The sequence below is a fragment of the Castor canadensis genome, chromosome 14 (assembly GCF_047511655.1).
Source record: "Castor canadensis chromosome 14, mCasCan1.hap1v2, whole genome shotgun sequence".
In the NCBI taxonomy this organism is placed as follows: domain Eukaryota; kingdom Metazoa; phylum Chordata; class Mammalia; order Rodentia; family Castoridae; genus Castor; species Castor canadensis.
Genome location: NC_133399.1, coordinates 31,689,493 through 31,713,700, shown reverse-complemented (window position 1 = coordinate 31,713,700; position 24,208 = coordinate 31,689,493). Strand labels below are relative to the sequence as shown.

At 37.1% G+C, this 24,208-nt stretch overlaps 1 pseudogene; it reads left to right on the top strand.

Moving 5' to 3' along the window:
- On the top strand, positions 1–23,781 carry LOC109701482 (lipoamide acyltransferase component of branched-chain alpha-keto acid dehydrogenase complex, mitochondrial pseudogene; annotated as a pseudogene).
- Positions 23,782–24,208: the final 427 nt, after the last annotated feature.

The following is a 24,208-nucleotide window of genomic DNA, read 5'->3' as shown; positions in this document are numbered from 1 at the left end:
ATGTACTCCACCTGGTGGGACTTGACTGATCAGTCTATCAGTCATCCAGACATTGAGTATTTCGCAGATGGCAGCAGCTTTGTATGGGACAGCACATGTTTTGCCAGATATGCATTAGTGACTCTGGATACTGTCACTGAAGCATGTCTGTCAGTTGGGACCTCTGTACAAGAGGCTGAGCTTATTACTCTCACATGGGTGCTCCTGCTCACTGAAGGAATGCAGGTAAACATCTATATGGACTCAAAATATGCCTTGCTTGGATTAGGACAAGCCCCACTAAGTGGACAGGTCTCTCCCCTTTTGAAATTCTTTTTGGGTGCTTACCCTCTTTAGTCAAGGGCCTGTCAGGGGACCTTAAGGCAATAGGTGACCTCACCACAAGGCAGCAGTTGCAGGTCCTTGGGTTCACACACAAAACCCAATGACTTGATTAGAGAGAGACTCCACATTAGACTCACCACTCCCACATAGCCTTATAAATCATTGGATGCTGTTTGGGTAAAGGAATGGGATGGTCAACTGCTAAAGCCCCACTGGAGGGGCCCTTCTGTTACTTTTTTATCTACTCCCATCACAGTTTAGGTAGCAGAGATCATTCCCTGGATCCCCCACAACCAAGTGAAGCCAGCTTCCCTCAAATGGGAGTGCATCCCTGACCCAGTCCCATCATGCAAGATCACCCTCCAGAACACCTGTGCCCTTCCTGGCAAGACCCTGCTTCCCAGGAGACAAGAGACCACAAACAATGAGGCATCAGTCCTAATTATGATTTCAAATAAATACTGAGGAGTTTATTCTTCAAAATATATAACAAAAATTGTTATATCAAAATCTATAACAATATTATCATATCAAAAGGCTAAAAAGCCCTAAGCAATTCAATTTATCCCTAATGTATTTGACTTCATTGGGTTTTACACTTGAATACTTAAGCCCTAAGCATGTGTATATTTCTTTTCAGAATATTTATTTGACAACTGAATTTGAAATATGTTTGAGAGGAAATGTTATACTTTTAGGAGATTTGTTAAACTAATAATGACTAATATTCAAGATTAGAGAGTATGACATATAAAAACTGAGTTATTATTTGATTTAAACTGAACTGGAATATGTAATTATAATTTTGAAAACAATTGGAAGAGCAGAGCTTACAATCTTTAGAAACTCTTGAAAGAATGTGAGAAACATTCTCCAGGCCACTAATTGTATTGTGTGTTTTAATGTGGAGTACTCTGTAGAGGGTACAGAAGTACCCTTACTTAAAAGAAGTTCTGGAATTCACCAAGTAAAGGTAATTGATATTCATAATATTAAAATATCAATGCATTGATGACCAATTTTTGTCTATAAGAAAATATTTTTCACATGAGATGGCAAGAATCAAGATTGTCAAGGAACAGAACTTATAAAATGAGCTTTGAACGTAAACAATTATTAGCATATGAAAGAAGTCTTTTCTTAAGTAAGAGTTGCTAATATAGTTTGACTCCTACATTAATATTACTTTACCTGACTTTTAGTATTTCCAGTCTAATCCTAAATGTACATTGCCTCTTAAATACCATTATCAAGTCCATATCTGTAATGATGGTATTAGGACTTGAAGAAAACAGAAGGAAAGTTAACACAAATATCTAGATCCTCCTTGGCAAGTGGGAGCGCATTCTTAGAAAGGTTCTTAACTAAAACAAGTGTTGACATAAAATGAAATCAAAGGATTTAATTACACAATGTTCAAGGTGTCAGCCCATATGTTAGATTAACTGCTGGTTAGCAGTCTATTGTAAAGAGCATGACATGTTGCAAAAAGTAATCTATAGATTCATTGCAAAATTCATCAAATTCCATTTGCATTCTTCACAGAAATGGAAGAAAAGTCCCAACATTCATGCTTCTTTATGGAAGCATAGAAGACCCCTCAAAACTAGGGCAATCCTGAGAAAAGGTGCTGGAAGTTATCCCAAAACTTGACTTCAAACTATACTACCAAACCACAACAACAAACACAGCATGGTACTTGCACAGAAATAGACATGTAGACAATGGAACAAAATAGAGAACCCCCAAATAAGTCCACATAGCTACAGTAACCTGATTCTTGACAAAGGAACCAAAACCATGCATCAAACCAACAAAAAAGCACATGCTCTTTCACAGGGTGTTGCCAGGAAAACTGAATATTCACATGTAGAAGATTGAAACTAGATCCTTACTTCTCACCCTGTATAAAAATCAACTCAAAAAGAACTTTCTTTAATGAAAGACATAAAACTTTGAAACTAGAGGAAAACATAAAAGATACACATCATGACATAGCACAAGAAAAAACAAGGATTGACAAACGGAATTACATCAAATTAAAAAGCTCCTGGACAGTGACAGAAAAAATTATTAGAGTAAAGATCTTTGTTTATCTAGCAGAAGATTAATATTCAGAATATATAAAGAAGTAAAAAAATTAAACTCAAAATAAGCAAATATTCCAATCAATAAATGAGTAAATGAACTTAATAGGTTACTTTTTTTCTGTTTTGAGAAAGGATCTCATTTTGTTGCCCAGGATGATATTGAATTTGAGATCCTCTTGCCTCCACTTCCTAAGTGCTGGGATTACAGGAATAAAATGAATATACTCTTTTCAAATCAAGCAAAAACGGCCAATAAATACATGGAAAACGTTCAGCATTCTTATTCTTCAGAGAAATGCAAATCCAAACTTCCTTGAGCATCAATGTCCCCTGAGTCAGAATGATTATCATCATGAAAACAAAACCCAGCAAAGAGTGGTGAAGATGTAGTGGAGCAAAGAATGCATTATACCCTGTTGGTGAGAATATAAATTAGTGCAGCCACCATGGATATCAATGTGGAAGTTTCCCAAAAAATGCAAAATACAGCTACAATATGATTTGGCTATACCAGTCCCAGACACGTATTCAAAAGAATGAAAACAGGGGGAATTCCAAGATGGCGGCTAGAGGTAGGAAGCAGAAAGCGACCCTCCTATAGTGAAATCTTGGAGAGATGCTGGAGACACACTTTGCAGGCATAATCACCGAGAAAGGGCATAACTTTGACTCCTCCACATCTCCAGCCAGCGCAGAGAATCTCCACTTCACGTTAAACGGAGAACCGAGGAGGGCCCCCGGGGCCGCCAGTGGCCGGCGCCCATACGGCTTGGGAAGACGCGGACCAGGTGAGCTTCGCGGTACCGCGGTAGCCCCACAGACAAGCCTGGGCCAGAGCAGTATGGCCCCCTGGACAGACTGACCTCCACCCGGGAAAAAAAGAGAAACTGAGTACTAAGCAATAAGAACAGTTAAGACATGCTGGAAAGAGGGTGGGGCGTCCTGAGCGCTGAAGATTGGGGGAAGGGACTCCTTCCCGGGACTGTAAATAAAACAAGCCGGGCGGGCCGGAGAGGCTCTGGTGGGAGCGGGGCGCACCCAGCAACCAGGAGCAGGGACGCTTGTGAGAGGAGGGAAGACCCACTTCCCACGTGAACTGTAAATAAACACGCAGGCCTGACAACGCGGGGCAGTGTCACCTTTCCCAGTGCTTGGAAAGGGGAAAGCCTGTAGCAGAGGCCCCCCCCCCCCCGCACAGGAGAACTCAGAGCAAACAAAGCCTGTGGGACCAGGTGAGTGCTAGCTCACCCCAGAGATCTGCATAAATAACTCCGCCAGCTACAGGCTGAGAGCAGCAGGCAGGCAAGCCACAGTTGCAGATACCACTCTCAGAACTGCCTCCAGACGCTTTTTTTTTCTTTTTCTCCCTACCTTTGATGAGAGAACAACCGAATTACACCTGCAAGCCGAAAAGCTTACTGAAACTGTATTGCATTTGAACTGGGGACACTTGGTGGGGCTTTTTTTTTTTTCTTCTGTGTGTGTGTGAGTGTAGTTTTGTTCTACTTTATGCATCCCCTTTGATGAGACAACTACAGAACAACATCTGAGGCACCAACTCCAGGAGATTGAGACGGACATCCAAATTATTAAGACTGAAATTGGATTGCATATAAACTTGGAAGTTTTTTGGTTTTTTTTTTTTAATTTTCTATTTTCCATTTTATTTTAATTCATTTTTATAAATAGATATTACTTTCATATACTTATTTTTTTTATCTTTGATTTTCAATCCTCTCTCTGTCTCTCTATTGTCTGTTCAGCTTACTGTCAATTAGTACACTAACACTCCCTGTTTATACCTTTGAAACTCTCTTGTCTGATACCTTGTTCTGCTTTCTCCCTCTTGTCTGTATATTTGTTTTCCCCTTTTCTTTAACTTCTTGCTTTCCATCTCAGCTCACTCTTCCATTCTCAATATTACCATTGTTATTATTACAAGCTAGAAAATACTTAATTACACACAGTACAGGGACAGTAACAACACCAAGGACAATGACGGGAAGACAGAAAAAACAAGGAAACCAGTTTCCCCACAGCAAAAAATTAGTACAGGAACCAGAGGGGAATGAAGAGAACAGAAACTCAGATCCAGACTCCAACAAAATGAAGATAAACTATGCCAAAGGACCCAATGAAGCCCACAAGAATAATTTAAAAGAAGACATACTACAAGTACTCAATGAGAATTTTATAGAGATGATACTGGATAGGGTCAACCAAAATGTACAGGAGACACTCAAGAAATTCCAAGACAATAAAAATAGAGAATTTGAAAAAGCAAAAGAAGAAATAAAGGAAACCATAGAAGCACTGTATAAACACCAAAGTGAAAGAGAGAACACAATGAATAAATGGATAAATGAACTCAGGACAAAAATAGACAACAATAAAGAAGAAAACAGCCAGGATATGGAAAACCTCAGAAAAAAGAATGAAACAGAACTGCAAAACAAAACGGAAGGCCAATCCAGCAGAATAGAACAAACAGAAGACAGAATCTCAGAACTTGAAGATGAAATGGTAATTAAAGGAAAAACTGAAGAACTATTAATTAAACAACTCAAGACCTGTGAAAAGAAAATGCAAGAACTCACTGACTCCATCAAAAGACCAAACTTGAGAATCATGGGCATCGAAGAAGGAGAAGAGGTGCAAGCGAAGGGAATGAGTAATATATTCAACAAAATAATAACGGAAAATTTCCCAAATCTAGAGAAAGATATTCCCATACAAATGCAAGAGGCCTCCAGGACACCAAACAGACCAGATCAAAATAGAACTACTCCACGACATATCATCATTAAAACAACAAGTTCAGAAACTAAGGAAAGAATATTGAAGGCTGTAAGAGAGAAAAAACAAGTAACATACAAAGGTAAACCCATCAAAATGACAGCAGACTTCTCAACTGAAACATTAAAAGCAAGAAGAGCATGGGGTGAGATCTTCCGGGCACTGAATGAAAATAACTTCAACCCCAGGATACTCTACCCAGCAAGGCTATCATTCAAAATAGATGGAGCAATAAAAGTCTTCCATGATAAGCAGAAACTAAAACAATATGTGACCACAAAGCCACCATTACAAAAGATTCTGCAAGGGATCCTGCACACAGAAAGTGACACCCAACTTAACCATGAAAAGGCAGGCAGCACCAAACCACAGGATAAGAAAAAGCAAGACAGTAGAGAGTAACATCAAGTTAGGTACACACAATCAAACCTTCAAACAACTAAGATAACTAAATGGCAGGAATCACCACATACCTATCAGTACTAACACTTAATGTTAATGGACTTAATTCACCGATCAAAAGACACCGTTTGACAAAATGGATTAAAAAAGAAGATCCAACAATTTGTTGCTTACAGGAGACTCATCTCACTGACAGAAATAAGCATACGCTTAGGATGAAAGGCTGGAAGAAGATTTACCAAGCCAATGGCCCCGAAAACAAGCAGGAGTAGCAATACTTCTCTCTGACAAAGTAGACTTCAAACCTACATTGATCAAACGAGATAAAGAAGGACATTCCATACTAATAAAAGGGGAAATAGACCAAAAGGAAATAGTAATCATCAATCTGTACGCACCCAATGTCAACGCACCCAATTTCATCAAACATACCCTGAAAGACCTAAAAGCATATATAAACGCCAACACAGTGGTTGTGGGAGACTTTAACACTCCATTATCATCAATAGATAGGTCATCCAAACAAAAACTCAATAAAGAAATCCAAGATCTAAAATATGCAATAGATCAAGTGGACCTAGTAGATGTCTACAGAACATTTCATCCAACCTCTACACAATATACATTCTTCTCAGCAGCCCATGGAACCTTCTCCAAAATAGATCATATCCTAGGGCACAAAGCAAGCCTCAGCAAATATAAGAAAATAGAAATAATACCATGCATACTATCTGACCACAATGCAGTAAAAGTAGAACTCAACAACAAAAGTAAAGACAAAAAACATGCAAACAGCTGGAAACTAAATAACTCATTACTTAATGAAGAATGGATCATCGATGCAATAAAAGAGGAAATTAAAAAGTTCCTAGAAGTCAATGAAAATGAAAGCACAACCTACCGGAACCTATGGGACACAGCTAAGGCAGTCTTGAGAGGAAAGTTTATAGCCATGAGTGCATATATTAAAAAGATTGAAAGATCCCAAATCAATGACCTAATGATACATCTCAAACTCCTAGAAAAACAAGAACAAGCAAATCCCAAAACAAATAGAAGGAGAGAAATAATAAAAATAAGAGCTGAAATCAACGAAATAGAAACCAAAAAAACCATACAAAGAATTAATGAAACAAAAAGTTGGTTCTTTGAAAAAATAAACAAGATTGATAGACCCCTGGCAAACCTGACTAAAACGAGGAGAGAAAAAACCCAAATCAGTAGAATTAGGAATGCAAAAGGGGAGATAACAACAAACACCATGGAAGTCCAGGAAATCATCAGAGACTACTTTGAGAACCTATATTCAAATAAATTTGAAAATCTTAAAGAAATGGACAGATTTCTAGATACATATGATCATCCAAAACTGAACCAAGAGGAAATTAATTACCTGAATAGACCATAACACAAAATGAAATTGAAGCAGCAATCAAGAGTCTCCCCAAAAAGAAAACTCCAGGACCTCATGGATTCTCTGCTGAATTCTATCAGACCTTTAAAGAAGAACTGATACCAACCCTCCTTAAACTGTTCCATGAAATAGAAAGGGAAGGAAAACTGCCAAACACATTTTATGAAGCAAGTATTACACTTATCCCAAAACCAGGCAAAGACACCTCCAAAAAGGAGAACTATAGGCCAATCTCCTTAATGAACATTGATGCAAAAATCCTCAACAAAATAATGGCAAATCGAATTCAGCAACACATCAAAAAGATTATTCACCATGACCAGGTAGGCTTCATCCCAGGGATGCAGGGGTGGTTCAACATACGAAAATCAATAAACGTAATAAACCACATTAACAGAAGCAAAGACAAAAACCACTTGATCATCTCAATAGATGCAGAAAAAGCCTTTGATAAGATCCAACATCATTTCATGATAAAAGCTCTAAGAAAACTAGGAATAGAAGGAAAGTTCCTCAACATTATAAAAGCTATATATGACAAACCTACAGCCAGCATTATACTTAATGGAGAAAAATTAAAACCATTCCCTCTAAAATCAGGAACCAGACAAGGATGCCCACTATCTCCACTCCTATTCAACATAGTACTGGAATTCCTAGCCAGAGCAATTAGGCAAGAAGAAGGAATAAAAGGAATACAAATAGGTAAAGAAACTGTCAAAATATCCCTATTTGCAGACGACATGATCCTATACCTTAAAGACCCAAAAAACTCTACTCAGAAGCTTCTAGACATCATCAATAGCTATAGCAAAGTAGCAGGATATAAAATCAACATAGAAAAATCATTAGCATTTCTATACACTAACAATGAGCAAACGGAAAAAGAATGTATGAAAACAATTCCATTTACAATAGCCTCAAAAAAAATCAAATACCTAGGTGTAAACCTAACAAAAGATGTGAAAGACCTCTACAAGGAAAACTATACACTTCTGAAGAAAGAGATTGAGGAAGACTATAGAAAGTGGAGAGATCTCCCATGCTCATGGATTGGTAGAATCAACATAGTAAAAATGTCGATACTCCCCAAAGTAATCTACATGTTTAATGCAATTCCCATCAAAATTCCAATGACATTCATTAAAGAGATTGAAAAATCTACTGTGAAATTTATATGGAAACACAAGAGGCCACGAATAGTCAAGGCAATACTCAGTCAAAAGAACAATGCAGGAGGTATCACAATACCTGACTTCAAACTATATTACAAAGCAATAACACTAAAAACAGCATGGTACTGGCACAAAAACAGACATGAAGACCAGTGGAACAGAATAGAGGATCCAGATATGAAGCCACACAACTATGAGCAACTTATCTTTGACAAAGGAGCTAAAAATATACGATGGAGAAATAGCAGCCTCTTCAACAAAAACTGCTGGGAAAACTGGTTAGCAGTCTGCAAAAAACTGAAACTAGATCCATGTATATCACCCTATACCAAGATTAACTCAAAATGGATCAAGGATCTTAATATCAGACCCCAAACTCTTAAGTTGATACAAGAAAGAGTAGGAAATACTCTGGAGTTAGTAGGTATAGGTAAGAACTTTCTCAATGAAACCCCAGCAGCACAGCAACTAAGAGATAGCATAGATAAATGGGACCTCATAAAACTAAAAAGCTTCTGTTCATCAAAAGAAATGGTCTCTAAACTGAAGAGAACACTCACAGAGTGGGAGAAAATAGTTGCCAATTATACATCAGACAAAGGTCTGATAACCAGAATATACAGGGAACTTAAAAAACTAAATTCTCCCAAAACTAATGAACCAATAAAGAAATGGGCAAGTGAACTAAACAGAACTTTCTCAAAAGAAGAAATTCAAATGGTCAGAAAACACATGAAAAAATGCTCACCATCTCTAGCAATAAAGGAAATGCAAATTAAAACCACACTAAGATTCCACCTCACCCTTGTTAGAATAGCCATCATCACTAAAAGCGAGAGCACACAAGGGAGGGGTGAGGATAGGTAAGACACCTAAAAAACTAGCTAGCATTTGTTGCCCTTAATGCAGAGAAACTAAAGCAGATCCCTTAAAGCAACTGAGGCCAATAGGAAAAGGGGAACAGGTACTAGAGAAAAGGTTAGATCAAAAAGAATTAACCTAGAAGGTAACACCCATGCACAGGAAATCAATGTGAGTCAATGCTCTGTATAGCTATCCTTATCTCAACCAGCAAAACCCCTTGTTCCTTCCTATTATTGCTTATACTCTCTCTACAAGAAAATTAGAGATAAGGGCAAAATAGTTTCTGCTGGGTATTGGGGGGGGGAGCGGGAGGGGGTGGAGTGGGTGGTAAGGGAGGGGGTGGGGGTAGGGGGGAGAAATGAACCAAGCCTTGTATGCACATATGAATAATAAAATAAAAATGAAAAAAAAAAAAAGAATAGCCATCATCAGCAACACCACCAACAACAGGTGTTGGTGAGGATGCGGGGAAAAAGGAACCCTCTTACACTGTTGGTGGGAATGTAGACTAGTACAACCACTCTGGAAAAAAATTTGGAGGCTACTTAAAAAGCTGGACATCGATCTACCATTTGATCCAGCAATACCACTCTTGGGGATATACCCAAAAGACTGTTACTCCAGAGGCACCTGCACATCCATGTTTATTGCGGCACTATTCACAATAGCCAAGTTATGGAAACAGCCAAGATGCCCCAGCACTGACGAATGGATTAAGAAAATGTGGTATCTATACACAATGGAATTTTATGCAGCCATGAAGAAGAACGAAATGTTATCATTCGCTGGTAAATGGATGGAATTGGAGAACATCATTCTGAGTGAGGTTAGCCTGGCCCAAAAGACCAAAAATCGTATGTTCTCCCTCATATGTGGACATTAGATCAAGGGCAAACACAACAAGGGGATTGGACTTTGAGCACATGATAAAAGCAAGAGCACACAAGGGAGGGGTGAGGATAGGTAAGACACCTAAAAAACTAGCTAGCATTTGTTGCCCTTAACGCAGAGAAACTAAAGCAGATACCTTAAAAGCAACTGAGGCCAATAGGAAAAGGGGACCAGGTACTAGAGAAAAGGTTAGATCAAAAAGAATTAACCTAGAAGGTAACACACACTCACAGGAAATCAATGTGAGTCAATGCCCTGTATAGCTATCCTTATCTCAACCAGCAAAACCCCTTGTTCCTTCCTATTATTGCTTATACTCTCTCTACAACAAAATTAGAGATAAGGGCAAAATAGTTTCTGCTGGGTATTGACTGGGGGGAGGGGGTGGAGTGGGTGGTAAGGGAGGGGGTGGGGGCAGGGGGGAGAAATGAACCAAGCCTTGTATGCACATATGAATAATAAAAGAAAAATGAAAAAAAAATTAACAATTTATCATATTTAATAATATAAAAAAAAACAAAGGCAACTAAAAAGACGAAAAAAAAGAATGAAAACAAACTTGAATAAAGATACCTTCACATCCATTGCAGTACCATTTGCAATTGCCTAATTATGGAATTAGTCAAGGTGTCAATCAATGGATGAATGGATAAAGAAAATGTGGTATATATATATGTATATATATATCTTTGAGGAAAGACGAGATTGCTGACAGGCACCATTTCCCTGTGTCTCTACGAATCTGAAATAATCCCTCCCGAATAATCAACAACCCTTTGCACATAAAGTGAACAGACAATTTTCAAAGGAGGAAGTTCAAGTATGTGAAGAAATTCTCCACATCTCTGGTCCTAAAGGAAATGCAATCAAAACTACATTGAGATTTCACCTCACCCTTGTCAGAATGACTATCAATAATACAAAAATGATGCAAATGTGAGGAAAAAGAAACCCATAAATATTGTTGATAAGAAGGTAAATTAGTTCAATCATTATAGAAAACAGTATGGACATTCTCACAAAATATTAGTAAGAGCTACCATATGTGTCAGCCATACCATTCTTGGGCATAAATCTGAAAGAATGTAAGCCAGGAAACAATAAAGACACTTTTCACACCCATGTTTATTTCAGCACCATTCACAATACCCAAGCTATGGAAATAGTGATACAAGGAAGGTGTATAGGATGAAGGTAGAAGAAATATTTGGGGGAAACACAATAAAACAAATACACATAATGATAAAACAAAAATGGCAGTCAGTATTTCCTTCTTGCTGAGAAGATGAAGGATGGATATGGATGTTTTACTTGGTTCCACAGGCTTCTTATTTTTCAGTTTACATAGTGGGAAGAAGTTTGCAAAGTGGGGGGGGCGGAGAACTGAGTCATCTTCTCACTGAAATTCAAAGAAGTAAGACCAGAAAGGGCCTTTACAGATGAAACCCCACCTTGCCTTTCCCATTGGGTTGCATATACTTTGAGGACCACTGCTGGGCTGAATTTGTACCCGTGTTCTTCATATGCAGCCCCAGAAATGTGGTAACTATAGAAGTCACTCAGTCTGCTCCCCTCAGCTGAGCCTTACACTGTCCAATTGCAAACCTTCTTTCTCAGAAGGTCTCTTTCAGTGTATGTGTGGGCTTGGGTAAAACTCAATCAGCAGCCACATTTCTGTAAAAAACTTCTGGGCTCTGAGAGTGGAGAAAGCAGTCAGAGCATGTAATCTGGAATGGTGAAACATGGGCACTAAGTGATCATGACTGCCCTGCCACTCTGGTCACAATCCCAGCACCTGCATTGTATTCACACAAAGCTGGTCACACTCTTCATCCCAGAAATTAGATCTCAGTTCATACCTATTAACACCTTCTACTTTTCTCTGCACAGTGGCCTGTACTTCCTACTACATAAACTTGTGTCCCTGTGTCTGTGTTCAAGTCACAACCAGTTTCCTGGGCCACATTGAATCACACGATGGTTGTTCAGTTTACAACTGAGTCTGCTAAGGGGAGACTCAGGAAATAAGTAAATAAAAGCTGCAGAAACTTCTGCTACCCCTGCCAGAGAGATTTGACTGTAAGAAATGCAAGTTGATTCCCTACCCATGGCTTCAGTGAGCAAGCTAGAAATTTCCACTAGAAGTGAACCCCTACTCCAGCATCTGCTTCCTGCATGAATTACAGATGTCCTGTCTTAAACTGTACTTTTATAGAGTGCCAGACTCTAGCCTCTGGGACTCACCTAGCCTTTTTTTTCTCTCTCTCATTTAAAGCAAATGCTTGGGGTGATTCTATCCTTTACCTACAATTTGCCTAGCACTCATTGGGGCCCATTATTTTTCCAAATATAAAGATCATTATTTCTCTATTTTACCTGGTCTGTCTCCTGTTTACCATTGGACTCCCGGACCTCTCATTGCCATCATTGCCATCATTGCCATCCACCTCTCCCTGCATCTATGCGCCTGGTTGTGTATTTTTGTTTTGTTTTGTTTTTAGTGGTCCTAGAGTTTGAACTCAGGTCTTTGTGCTGGCAAAGCAGGCACTCTACCACTTAAGGGCCCTATTCCAGCCCACAGCTAATGTTTTGTTTCAAACTCAAAGAGGTTGAAGACAGTTCTGGATGTGTCTACTCCACCATTATTATCAGCCCAGGCAGGATTTTAACTCAGATTTACTAATTCTAAAATTCTACCCTTAACAATTTTATCTTGGGCATCATGTATACTTCCTGAAGAGTAAGTACCTACAGAACTGAGGTACACTCCAAGCTGTCCCACAGAGTAATAAAACAAGTAGTGTGACCCACTGTTACAGAAGCTTTATACTTTCCACCAGCTGATGGAATTTTTAGTACAGATGAGACAGTTTGAATGTAAGGGAATATTATTTCAAAGAGGGGAACAACACCCTGGTGTTGACTGGTCATCAAATACACGAAAATGTTATTGATACTGTTATTAGAACAAACAAGTCTACTAATATGAACCAGTTCATTGAAAATGTGAGTGATTTTCAGATTTGAGCAGAAGAGCAGTCTCAGTGTCTTCACAGTGTGAAGCAAGTGTCTAAGATAATAATGAGGAAGCACAGTGGACTCAAAAGCTCACAGAGTCTGGGCATTGTGATGCCATTTTACTTGCATGGGTGACAGATGTTTGCAAGTTGATCGTAAGTCACCATTGCTAGAATTCCATTTTCAACTCAGCAAAAAAGCAGAACAAATTAGATTTGTGGAAGCCTGCATAACTGATGAATTTATTCTGTGCTTGGATATTCACCAGCAACTTTATGGTCATGGAAGTGTTGAAACAAATGTCAACAAAGGAACAGTTGGAAATGGAAAATTACATGGGGATATTGTAGTTGGTGTCATAGGAGATGGCCAGGATGATGAATAGATTTCCAACCACTATGACCAGGTATATGGACAAATAGAACATAAATGGATGGGTTGCAATTTTGTATCTTCTGCAAAACCTGGAAAGAGAAAATCTGCAGGACCTAGAATGATCCTAGTTTCATGTAGTTGATGTGTGTGATAGGAAGGATAGGAGTAGGTCTGGGGGAATGGGTCAACAATAGAGAACTTGCCTAGCATGTGGGAGGCCTTGGGTTCAATTCCAATCACTTCCAAAACAGTGAAAAGAAAGTAAGAAAAGATGGAGGGGAGAAAAGAGAACTTCTTTAATCTTTTTTATCATGTGAGACCAAATCATTTACATCATTTTTTCTTACACTTCTCTTTCTCTTTTGTCCTTTTCTTGCTTTATATTTTTCTCAACAACTCTTCCCCTATCCAAATGTATTTACATATCCTTTTTAAAAAATTTTGTTAACATATGATAGTTTCACATATTTATGTGGTAAAATGTGATGTTTTGATGCATGTATACATTGTGCAGTACTCAAATTATTTGTATTGATTAAATCAGTTAATGAGGAAACTGGTATAATCCTCACCTCACTTTTTAGTGCGAGCTTTCAAAATCCTCTCTTCTAGTTATTTAAAATATACAGTCCTCTTGTTAACTCTGAAAACCAAGATTTTATTTTCCCATTATTCTTGAAATAGGTACTTATAAGAATAAGGATGGCTTAGCATGGATTCAGGCAAATCATTATAGAATGATATTTTTAAAGCTATGCTCAAGAGTATATTTTGGGAAAACATAGTCTTTGGGAAAAATACTGCCTGCTTCTTGTTTTATAAATATTTAAAGGAGCACAACCATTCTTAAATATATCCTATAGCTGATTTTATGCAAAAGATATGGAATTGAGCACTTGTAACAGAGGCAATGTGGTCCACAAAACTTAAAATATATACTATCTAGCACTTTGAATAAAATTTGCCCACATACATAAAAGAAATTTGATTAAATTTAAATTAAATATTTGTTGAGAGGTATTGTTAAATAATAACAAGAGTAAATGTATGTTGGCTGCTTGTCTTGCATCTTGTTGTAATTATTGCCTGAATCCATTAATTTACTGAAAGTTGCAAATACAAAAGTTTGGTCCCATGACTAGAGGTTGCAAAGGTAGAGAGGTGAATAATTAATTGCAAAAATTATTCAAATGCTAATGAGAGTCATTAAAATGAAATCCTCATGGATAGACTGATGACTGAAATAGATCCACTTTTGCTTTACTTTTCATGCGTATTCATAGGAGTCTTCCTCACCAACCACTTTCACTTATTTCAATTTGTGAAAATAAAAATTAACCCTTTTATGTGATAGCATAAGTCTCTCTTCCTATTTTTATTTCCCATAGCACATGTCTTTCATTTGTGTGACATGTAATGTTACAAAAAATGTATTGAAGGTGAGCCCTTGATTAGACTCTCACTTCTATCATTCCTTCTTCAGACTTCAGCCCTTGGTTCAAGGGAACATAAGACCTAGGCAAATTCTTATAGAAGCTCAGGACCAATTGGAAGCCTCTATTACTAAAATTTCTAAGAAATAAATCCTAGAGCCCCTTAAATGTGCAATTAATAAAAACTGTCATTTTGCCACCACTTCTACTGTAGCCATTTTGGCTACATGACCACCTACTCATCACAGTTCCTTCTGCTTGAGAATATAGATGAATATATAAGATCAATATTTCACTACAGAGATAAGCTCAGAAAGACAAAGGCTGCAAGTTTTCTCACATATGTGGAAGATAGACACAATACAAATATAAGCAATATTATGAAAAACAGATCACACTAAAGGGAGGTCACTAATGGGAGAGGGTGAAAGAAGGAAGTTAAGAAGGTGAATATGCCTGAAGTGCTTTCTGTACAAGCATCAGTATAGAATTTTTAAACATGTTGAAATCATCACAAGAAGTTGGCTAAGGTAAAAAGGAGAAAAATAGAGGGGATGAACCAACTTGGCTTATAATACATATGTACATATTATGTATATACATATAGGGATGTCACAGTGAAATTCTCTGTATAGCTATCTTGAACAAAACTGCATTGTTTTCAAAAACGGAGGACAGGAAGATAAAGCAATGTCTATCTGGGAATTGGTACTAGTGGGAGAGGGAAGGATACAAAAAAAGGGTGTAGTAGGGTAAATTTTGTGGAAATATTATGTGCTCATGCATGAAAATGGAAAAATGATACATGTTGAAACTATTCCAGGAATGGGAGGGGAGATAAAGGAGAATGAGGGAGAGAGTGAATTCAACTATGATAATTGCAAAAAAAATTTGTAAATGTCACAATGTACCCTGTTTACAGAATAATACGATAATAAAAATACCATAATATAAAAGGACAGGAAAAAAAGATTTCACTATGAAAAATGATACTTTAAATGGTTGGTATATTTTCTGAATTTTATAATTTTATCACTATGGCTCTGGAAGATGTAACTGATTTTGAAATCTTATATGAATGAAGGCTTGCTAAATTAGGTAACATTTAGTAAACCAAAGTAAAATACAACCTTCTTGTTCCTGTGGAAGAAGGACCAAAATCTGAATGGATTTTCTTGACAAATGCTACATTCTGGTTTATGTTAAAATGGCAGCAGAATAGAATTTTTAAATTTACATTTTAGTATTAAGATTCCTTAGGATTCCCATTAAATGGAAATTCTTTGAAGATGTATTTTATGACCATTTTTGTATGTAAATAATGGTTACCTTGAGAAAATTAGAAAATACCTTCTTCTTTGAAGATAGAAGACTAAAAATAAAGGTAGTGTTTGAGGTTCAATAATAAAATTGGTGGGTTATAATACATACATACATGGAAATTCCACAACAAAACTCTCTGTATAGCTATCTTATACAAACAAAAATATCTTTTTTTCAAAAACAGAGAATAGGAATGTAAAACAGTTCCTGCCTGGGGGTAGGCACAAGTGCAGGGGTGGGGGGAGGTTGTAGGCAAAAGGTGTAAGAGGGTGAATATAGAGGAAATATTATGTGCTCATGTATGAAAATGGAAAAATGAGACCTGTCGAAACTGTTCCAGGAATGGGGGTGGGGGGAATAAAGAATAATTATGAAGGGGGGATTCAACTATGATATATTGTAAGAACTTTGGTAAATGTCATAATGTACTCCCAGTACAACAAAAATCTTGAAAAAGATTTTTTAAAAAATTGATGTAAGACTGAGTTTGTGGCTCAAGTGGTAAAGTGCTGGTCTAGGAAGAATTGGTGTATGCTGGTGATGGCAAAGGATCTGTCTGCTATTCTGAGAACAAATGACATAAGCAATTTCCATAATGGTGCCTCTGCAGTTGGTTAGAAAAGAGAACCATGACAAAGCACTGGAGGTTCATGCCTGAACTTCTAGTTACTTGGGAGGCTGAAATAAGGAAGATGATGATTCAAAGACATCCCAGCCAAAAAGTTTCAAGACCCAATCTCATCCAATAACTTGGCAAAATATCATGTGACTGTCATCCCAAGCTATTCAGGATGCTCAGATGGGGAAAATCACCATTGCAGGCCATCCCAGGCAAAAATGTCCATGAGGCCTCATATCAATAGAAAAAAACTGTACACGTGGGTGCACTTGTCATCAGGGCTATGGTAGTAAGCATAAGTAGGGGGATTGCAGTTCAAGCCATAAAAAGTGAGACTTTCTCTCCAAAATAAGCAATGTAAAAGGGGGTGAAGTGGTAGAGCACTGCCTAACATGCCTGAACCCTTGGTTTCAAACCCCAGTACACCACAAGAGAGGTGGTATGTGTGTCTTTGAATAGTGCAGTAAGCCCAACTCAAGCACTCCTCTTTCTTCACAATTTGAAGGCTTGAGCAACAGATGACTTGTTTGGAGCAAGGAATGATAATGAAAGCATTGAGCAGTTGAGCATAAAACTTGAACTCAGACAGTTATTGATGCAATCAGGAATTTCCCCATTGTGACATAAGAAATTTCAAGAGATTCTTTGAGCAGACTCATTTCTCTCATTTATACAAGATGAACTGCTGTGAAAATGTGCAAGATTATTGTAGGAGGCATAAATAGGTTAAGCATAGGGAAAAGTATATGGAGATTTATGACGACTTCCTTTCAGTTTTTCTTCAGCTGTGAACATGTTAGAAGCATAGAAGCTTAGAAGTTGAGGGTGACAGCATGAATGAAAAATAGAAAAGAAAGACAGAGGATACCCCATAATTAGTAGCTAAATACTGAAAAAGGCAGAACCATGCTCAAATTCTTCCCTGGGAAATCATCCATGTGTAATGATGTAGAAGGAACAGAGTATTAACAAACATCAATATGGCAGTAACTATTCAAACTATGTCACAGTCAGGTAATGCCATATTAATGCTATTTATACTACTTTATATAATTTAATCATACATAATATTCAAAATTATCATTATGTTTTAAATGCTCCAAATGAATATATACCTATATATTAGTTCTGTATGTATAAAATTAAACTGAAAAATATAAAACACATTTACACAACAATAGCTAGAACCATGTGAAATCTTTACTCGTAAAGGTTGTCATGTTACACATAAAGATATGTTACGTTTATACATAAACATAAATTCCTTTCAAAATAATTAAATGTTGTTCTACTTACGATGCACTAGTTGAAAAATACTGAAAAGTACAAAAGTGGCAATGAAAGGCTTAAACCCATAGGCCAGCATGATCAAATTCAAAAGCAAATATTATGATGCACTTGCTTTGCTTTTTAGACATAAGTATATAAAATGGTCTAGATCAAACTTTGCAGTTTCAGTGAATACTTGCAATCTCAATTATGACCTTATCTCCCTAGGGACAAAGTATGGTAATGAACTTCACATTTACCATTCACCAGGAATGCTTTATCTGAACTATGATATATCCTATGCTTATGCAACATTCCATATTACATGTTCATAGTTTTATGCATGATATTATACTAAATATTTAATTCAGTAAATGTATTATTTGTTTGACACTGTATTGATGATGAGGTTTCCCAGTATTGTGAAAGGTACATGATAGCCTGACTTTTGTCACTGTTCCATATACCTGACAAAACAACATAAAAGGAGGAATGATTTACTTTGACTCATTGGTTAAGAGGTTTGAGTCCATGGTCAACTTGCTCTCTTATTGTTCACTTGAGATGAAATAAAACATCATGGCAGCATTGGCACTGAGAAAGAATGCCTGTGCTAATGGCTTTTGTTTATTTTCCCCTTTTATCCCATCTAGGCCCCAAGTCTATTGGATGGTACTGTCCACAGGAAAGGACTTCCACTATTAGTTAATCATTTCTGGAAATGCTATCTCAAACAAACCAAGAAGTGTGATTAATAATCACCCAGGCATCTATCAATCAAGTTGACAATGAAGATTAACCACCAAAGGTAAGTGGACAGAAAAATGCTAAAGAGGAAGGACTGCAGTTCTGGATCACCACTCAGTCCTGTAAGAAGGAATTCTGAAACATTTATTTGGTTTCTAGTTTCTCTGCTGTTAAATCTGAAGGGATGAGGCAGTGAAAAAATAACAAAATACATTCTCAGAAACAGCATCACTTAGAAATATGTTAGGAAAACACTCCTGCAGACACCTTGGTCTTTGGACTTCTAGACTTCAGAACTTTGAGAAAATAAATTTCTGTTGAGTCACTGAGTCCTTGGTTCTTAGTTATAGCACCACTAGTGATGAATACACACACCATATACCTCTCTAATGTCTCTGTGAGAATTTGAGTAAATTTTAGAATACATTATAACATTCACAATGTTTAAGAAATGGCAGATGAATGATTTGAAGGATATGGCCTTATCCATGTACACAGCATGAGACTAGAAAAATGAGAGAGAGGTGTGTGTCAGTGCAAATGTATTTAAGAATTGGTGAAGGGGCTAGTGGAGTGGCTCAAGCAGTAAGAGCACCTGCCTAGCAAGTGTGAGTTCCAACCCCCATGCTGCCAATAAATAAATAAATAAAAAGAATAAAGATTTCAAAAAAAGAATGGCTTGAGAAAACAGCAAACATCTGAGGTCAATACAAGAAACAAGAGAGGGAAAGAAAATGTAAAGAATGAAAAATATTGAAACATCCCATTTATATATGGGATATATATATATATATATGAATATAACATGACATAATGCACTGTAAGCTGTTGAAGAATAAGGGAGCATGGTGATAGTGAAAGAGTAAATAATTGGGGGTTAATCTTATTAAAGTATAATATATGCATTCCCAAAATGCCAAGGCAAAACTCCCTCAGACTACTAATATACACTGTTACCAAATTGAAAGACAAGAGGGAAAAACAGATCTTTTCATGGGATGGATATCACTGGAAGGGGGAGAACATAAGAAAGGAGTAAATGAGGAAATATGATAGATGTATTTTGTAATCATATATGACAATAGAGAAAGGAAACATGTTGAAATTGTTCTAAGATGTGGGAAGGGGAAGAAGAAAGAATCATGGTGGAAGTGAATCTATCTAAGATATATTATAAGCTTATATGTAAATATTACCATGTATCCCCCTGTACAACTATTATATGCTGAAGAAGAAGAAGAAAAGAAAAGAAGATGAAGAATAAAAAGGTAGAGGAGGTGGAGAAAGAGAAGGCAGACAGTTGGGAGGAAAGTCTTGGGAGTTGTTTTTCTCATCATTTCCTCTCCTTTGTTTCTTATTCTCCTCACTACTTGTCAGGATAAAATTCTGGTAAATTCAGTTGCCCTTTACCAAAGGCTAAACTAAGGGATTTAGTTAGGTGGTTGCCTCTTAGAGAAATGATGTTCATCATCTCACATGGATATAGACGATGGAAGATATATCCTTCAAAAGTGCAGCCCCACCAAATGAATCAATAAGTTTCTGGTCAACATATATCATCTATCTAAGAAGAGGCTCAGAGTTCCTTTATAACTAGGTCAGGGCTGGTAGGCAGGTGAGGTGTCACTTGCTGACTCCTATCATCTCTATATTCCCAGTGCCCCACATCCAAAGGTCCTCACTAGATCAGATATTTTACTAGTTTTAATATACCAGGAGTGCATGTCCTTAAAGATGAAGAATATAAAAGTGAGCTGCACAGTGGTGGCTCACACTTATGATCCTAGCTACTCAGGAGGCAGAAATCAATAGGCTCACAGTTCAAAGCCAGCTTGGGGAAATAGTTTGTGAGACCCTATCTCAAAATAACCCTTCGTGAAAAAGGGCTGGTGGAGTGGCTTAAGGTGTAGGCCATGAGTTCAAATCCCAGTACAACAACAACAAAAGAATATAAGATTGAGTTCAGGATAGCTGGTTTCTTGACCACCGAGGCTGGCTGTACACCATTCAGTTCTCCATATTATTTCTGCTCATTTCATAGACTTTATATACAAATACACAACACTTCTATACTATTTTCTATCATTTAATTAAAACTACAAAAGAATATCCCATATTATTAGTGATATCAGGAAGACTGCTTTCTATTTTAGGATGAAAATATTCTTCTATATATACATATTAATACTGTAATTAAATATTAACTAAGATTTTATAAAACAGAAGCATTGAGATTGTATACTATCATCTATTCCAGTTGTATATTGATAGTTTGCTCAGAAATTTCTAATCTATTTTTCTGTTCAATGCTCATTGCCAAAATGTATATAGGATCATGACTCCATTGTTTTTATAAACAGCTTTTCCATGTTATCACAATAGTTTTTATAGTTTATACAAACTAAGAACATATTTTCTCTCATATATGGAATACAGACCTAATACAAATACAAGCAATATTATGAAAAAACAGGGCATGCTAATTGGAAGTCACACACGAGAGATGGAGGGTAAAAGAAGGAAGTCAAGAAGGTGAATGTGGTTGATTTACTTCCTGTACAAGAATGAATAAAGAATTTTCAAATCTGTTGAAATCACCATAAGAAGGGGACTAGGAGAAACATAGAAATAGAGGAGATGAACCTATTTGGGTTATAATAGATATATTCATGGAAATATCACAAGGAAACTCCCTGTAGAGCTAACTTTAAAAAAATAAAGATCTGCCTTTTTTTTCTTTTATAAAATTGGAGAACAGGATAATAGAACAGGTCCTGTCTCTTGGGGGTTGGTACCAATGAGAGGAAGGAGGATGTGAGGAAAGGGTGGAGCAGGGTGAATATGGTGCAAGTACTTTGTACACATGTATGTTAATGGAAAAACTAGACCTGTCGAAACTATTCTAGGAATGGATAGAAAGGGAATAAAGGAGAATGATGGAGGGGATGAATTCAAGTATGATATATTAGAAGAACTTTTGTACATGCCACAATGTATCCTCAGAACAACAATAAAAAAATGAAATAAAAATAAACAAACAAGAAGAAAACTGAGAGTATATGTTAAAGTTGTTTCTTCTTTTTAATTGAAGCTTTAACTCAATTAAAAATCTCCAGGTAAAATGGTCTCAGCAGAAAATCACCAGTGGTTCATACCTAGCTACTTGGGAAGCTTTGATATCAAGAACATCAGGAAAATAGCTCATGAGATCACATCTGCAAAATAAGCAGAGCAAAATGGAATGGAGATGTGGTTCAAGCAGTAAAGTATCTGCTTTGCAATCACAAAGCCCTGAGTTCAAACCCCAGTCACACCAAAAGAAAAAGAGATGGCTGTTGAGCATGTGCTGAGGACCTGGAGCCAGAATGCTGGGCAGTTGTTATCAACAATTTGGTCTGTGAGCTTTCTTTTACACAGTTGTTCAAGCCAAGTCAAGCTACTCACTGCCAAATCAGACATGGTTTGTGTTCAATTTTTCCAAACATAGTAATGTCCGTAGTTTGAAACCAAAATGTATATGTTTTCTTCAGTTGTTCTTAATTCAAATAGTTATCACATTGCTTGCTGAAAACTACTGCTGCTCTGCAGGGACAGGTTCTCAAACTTTCATACCCCAGAGAAGGGATTAGAGAAATAACTGTTCAACAATGGTATATGTGGCCAGGTGCTGGTCACTCATGCCTGTAATCCCAGATGCTTGGGAAGCTGAGATCAGTAGAATCATGATTCAAGGATAACCCTTGCCAAATAAAAAATAAAATAAAAATGAGACCCTATTTCAAAAGTAACCAAAGATAAAGAGCATGTGGCATGACTCAAGCAGTAGAGCACCTGCCCTACAAGCCCAAATACCTGAGTTCAAACCCTAGTATCACAAAAAACAAAAATATAAAAAGAAAGAAGGCGATAAAGTGTCTTGGTTTGATAGAATCTAAGAAGTTCAAAGTGATAAAGATTCTGATACCATCATTAGTCATTATGATTGAGTCATTAAAAAACCCTTTCAATTTAGACAATATTGCCTATGTGGGGAAGCCATTAGTAGACATAGAAAGGGAAGTTATAAAAGATTCAGAATAGCTGAATGCTGGCAGCTCACACCTACAATCCTAGCTATTGAGAAGACAGAGATCAGGAGGATTGTGGTTCAAGGCCAGCCCTAGAAATAGTTCTCCAAACTCTATCTCAAAAATACCCAACATAAAAAAGGGCTGGCAAAGTGGTTCAAGTAATAGAGTGACTGCTTAGCAAGTGTGAGATGCTGATTTCAAACCCCAGTACTGCCACACAAACATGATTCAGTAGATGTTGCTGAAATTCCTTCTATGTACCACAATGAGCACGCACACTAAAATATAAAGGGCCAAAAAAAATCACAACTCCTGAAGTTCACCATCTGACAAAGGAATACAATATCAAGTTAAATGAAGTTGTTGGCTCAGAAAAAGATGGCAGGAAACTTAAAGAAGATATTCTCAACTCTTTGGAAAACTAGACAGGAACCATATTTCCTCCTCCACTAAAAGCTGAAATTACATCTTCTCCACCAAAACCAAAAGAGAGGATTGTTTCCATACAAATAGCAAAACTTCCAATATTCACAGGCAAAGATAAACAGAATTAGTGCCAAGCTTTCAAAAAACAGTCGTTAGGACCATAACTGCAGCCCTGAAGATACCTCATTTTGCTCATAGTGCTGAGGTTGCCTGTACTGACCTGGTAAGCCACAGAAAGAATTAAAACGCATTGCTTTGGCTGGTGGTATTAAATTCCCTTTTATGCCCTTCCCCTTAAAGCCTGCTTCTTTGAGATTGCTACAGATTCATATGCTTCATGATTCTGGGGATGAAAACTGCCAAAATATAACAAACAAGGATTCTCATAACATGAGATAGCAATTGATACTTAGTAGTGATTAATAGTACCTAAAGTGAGAAACATTCAGATATACTTTGCATTTGAGATCACCCCTGAATGAAACAACCTCCAGAAACTGGGCTTAGCACCATTGGACTTACTGAAGGAACATTATTCTTTCTAATCCTGGATCAATTAGTAGTACCTATGACAAACCAGTGATGTTGCCAAAGAGTATATAAAACCTACCTGTGCTAACATATATTATTCATTACAATTTGCATTAGAAATGTTTTGTGTTGTGTCCTCAGGTGCAATATTTATCACTATTCTATTAGACTTTCATTGAAAATGAATAATGGTGTAATGATTCTCCTGGAGCTTTCATGTTTTATAGGTCAGAGCATGACTTTTTTGGGGGGTAACAGATCAGTAGTGTGTGATTGAACTCAGGGCCTCACACTTGCTAAGCAGGCACTCTGCCATTTGAGTATGACTTCTAACTATGGTACTAAAATATGTGTCCCAAAATACGGAAAGTGGTACGGAAACAAAATTAATGTTACTAAAAAATAAGTATACATATACATACAATATTTGTCTTGTTTATT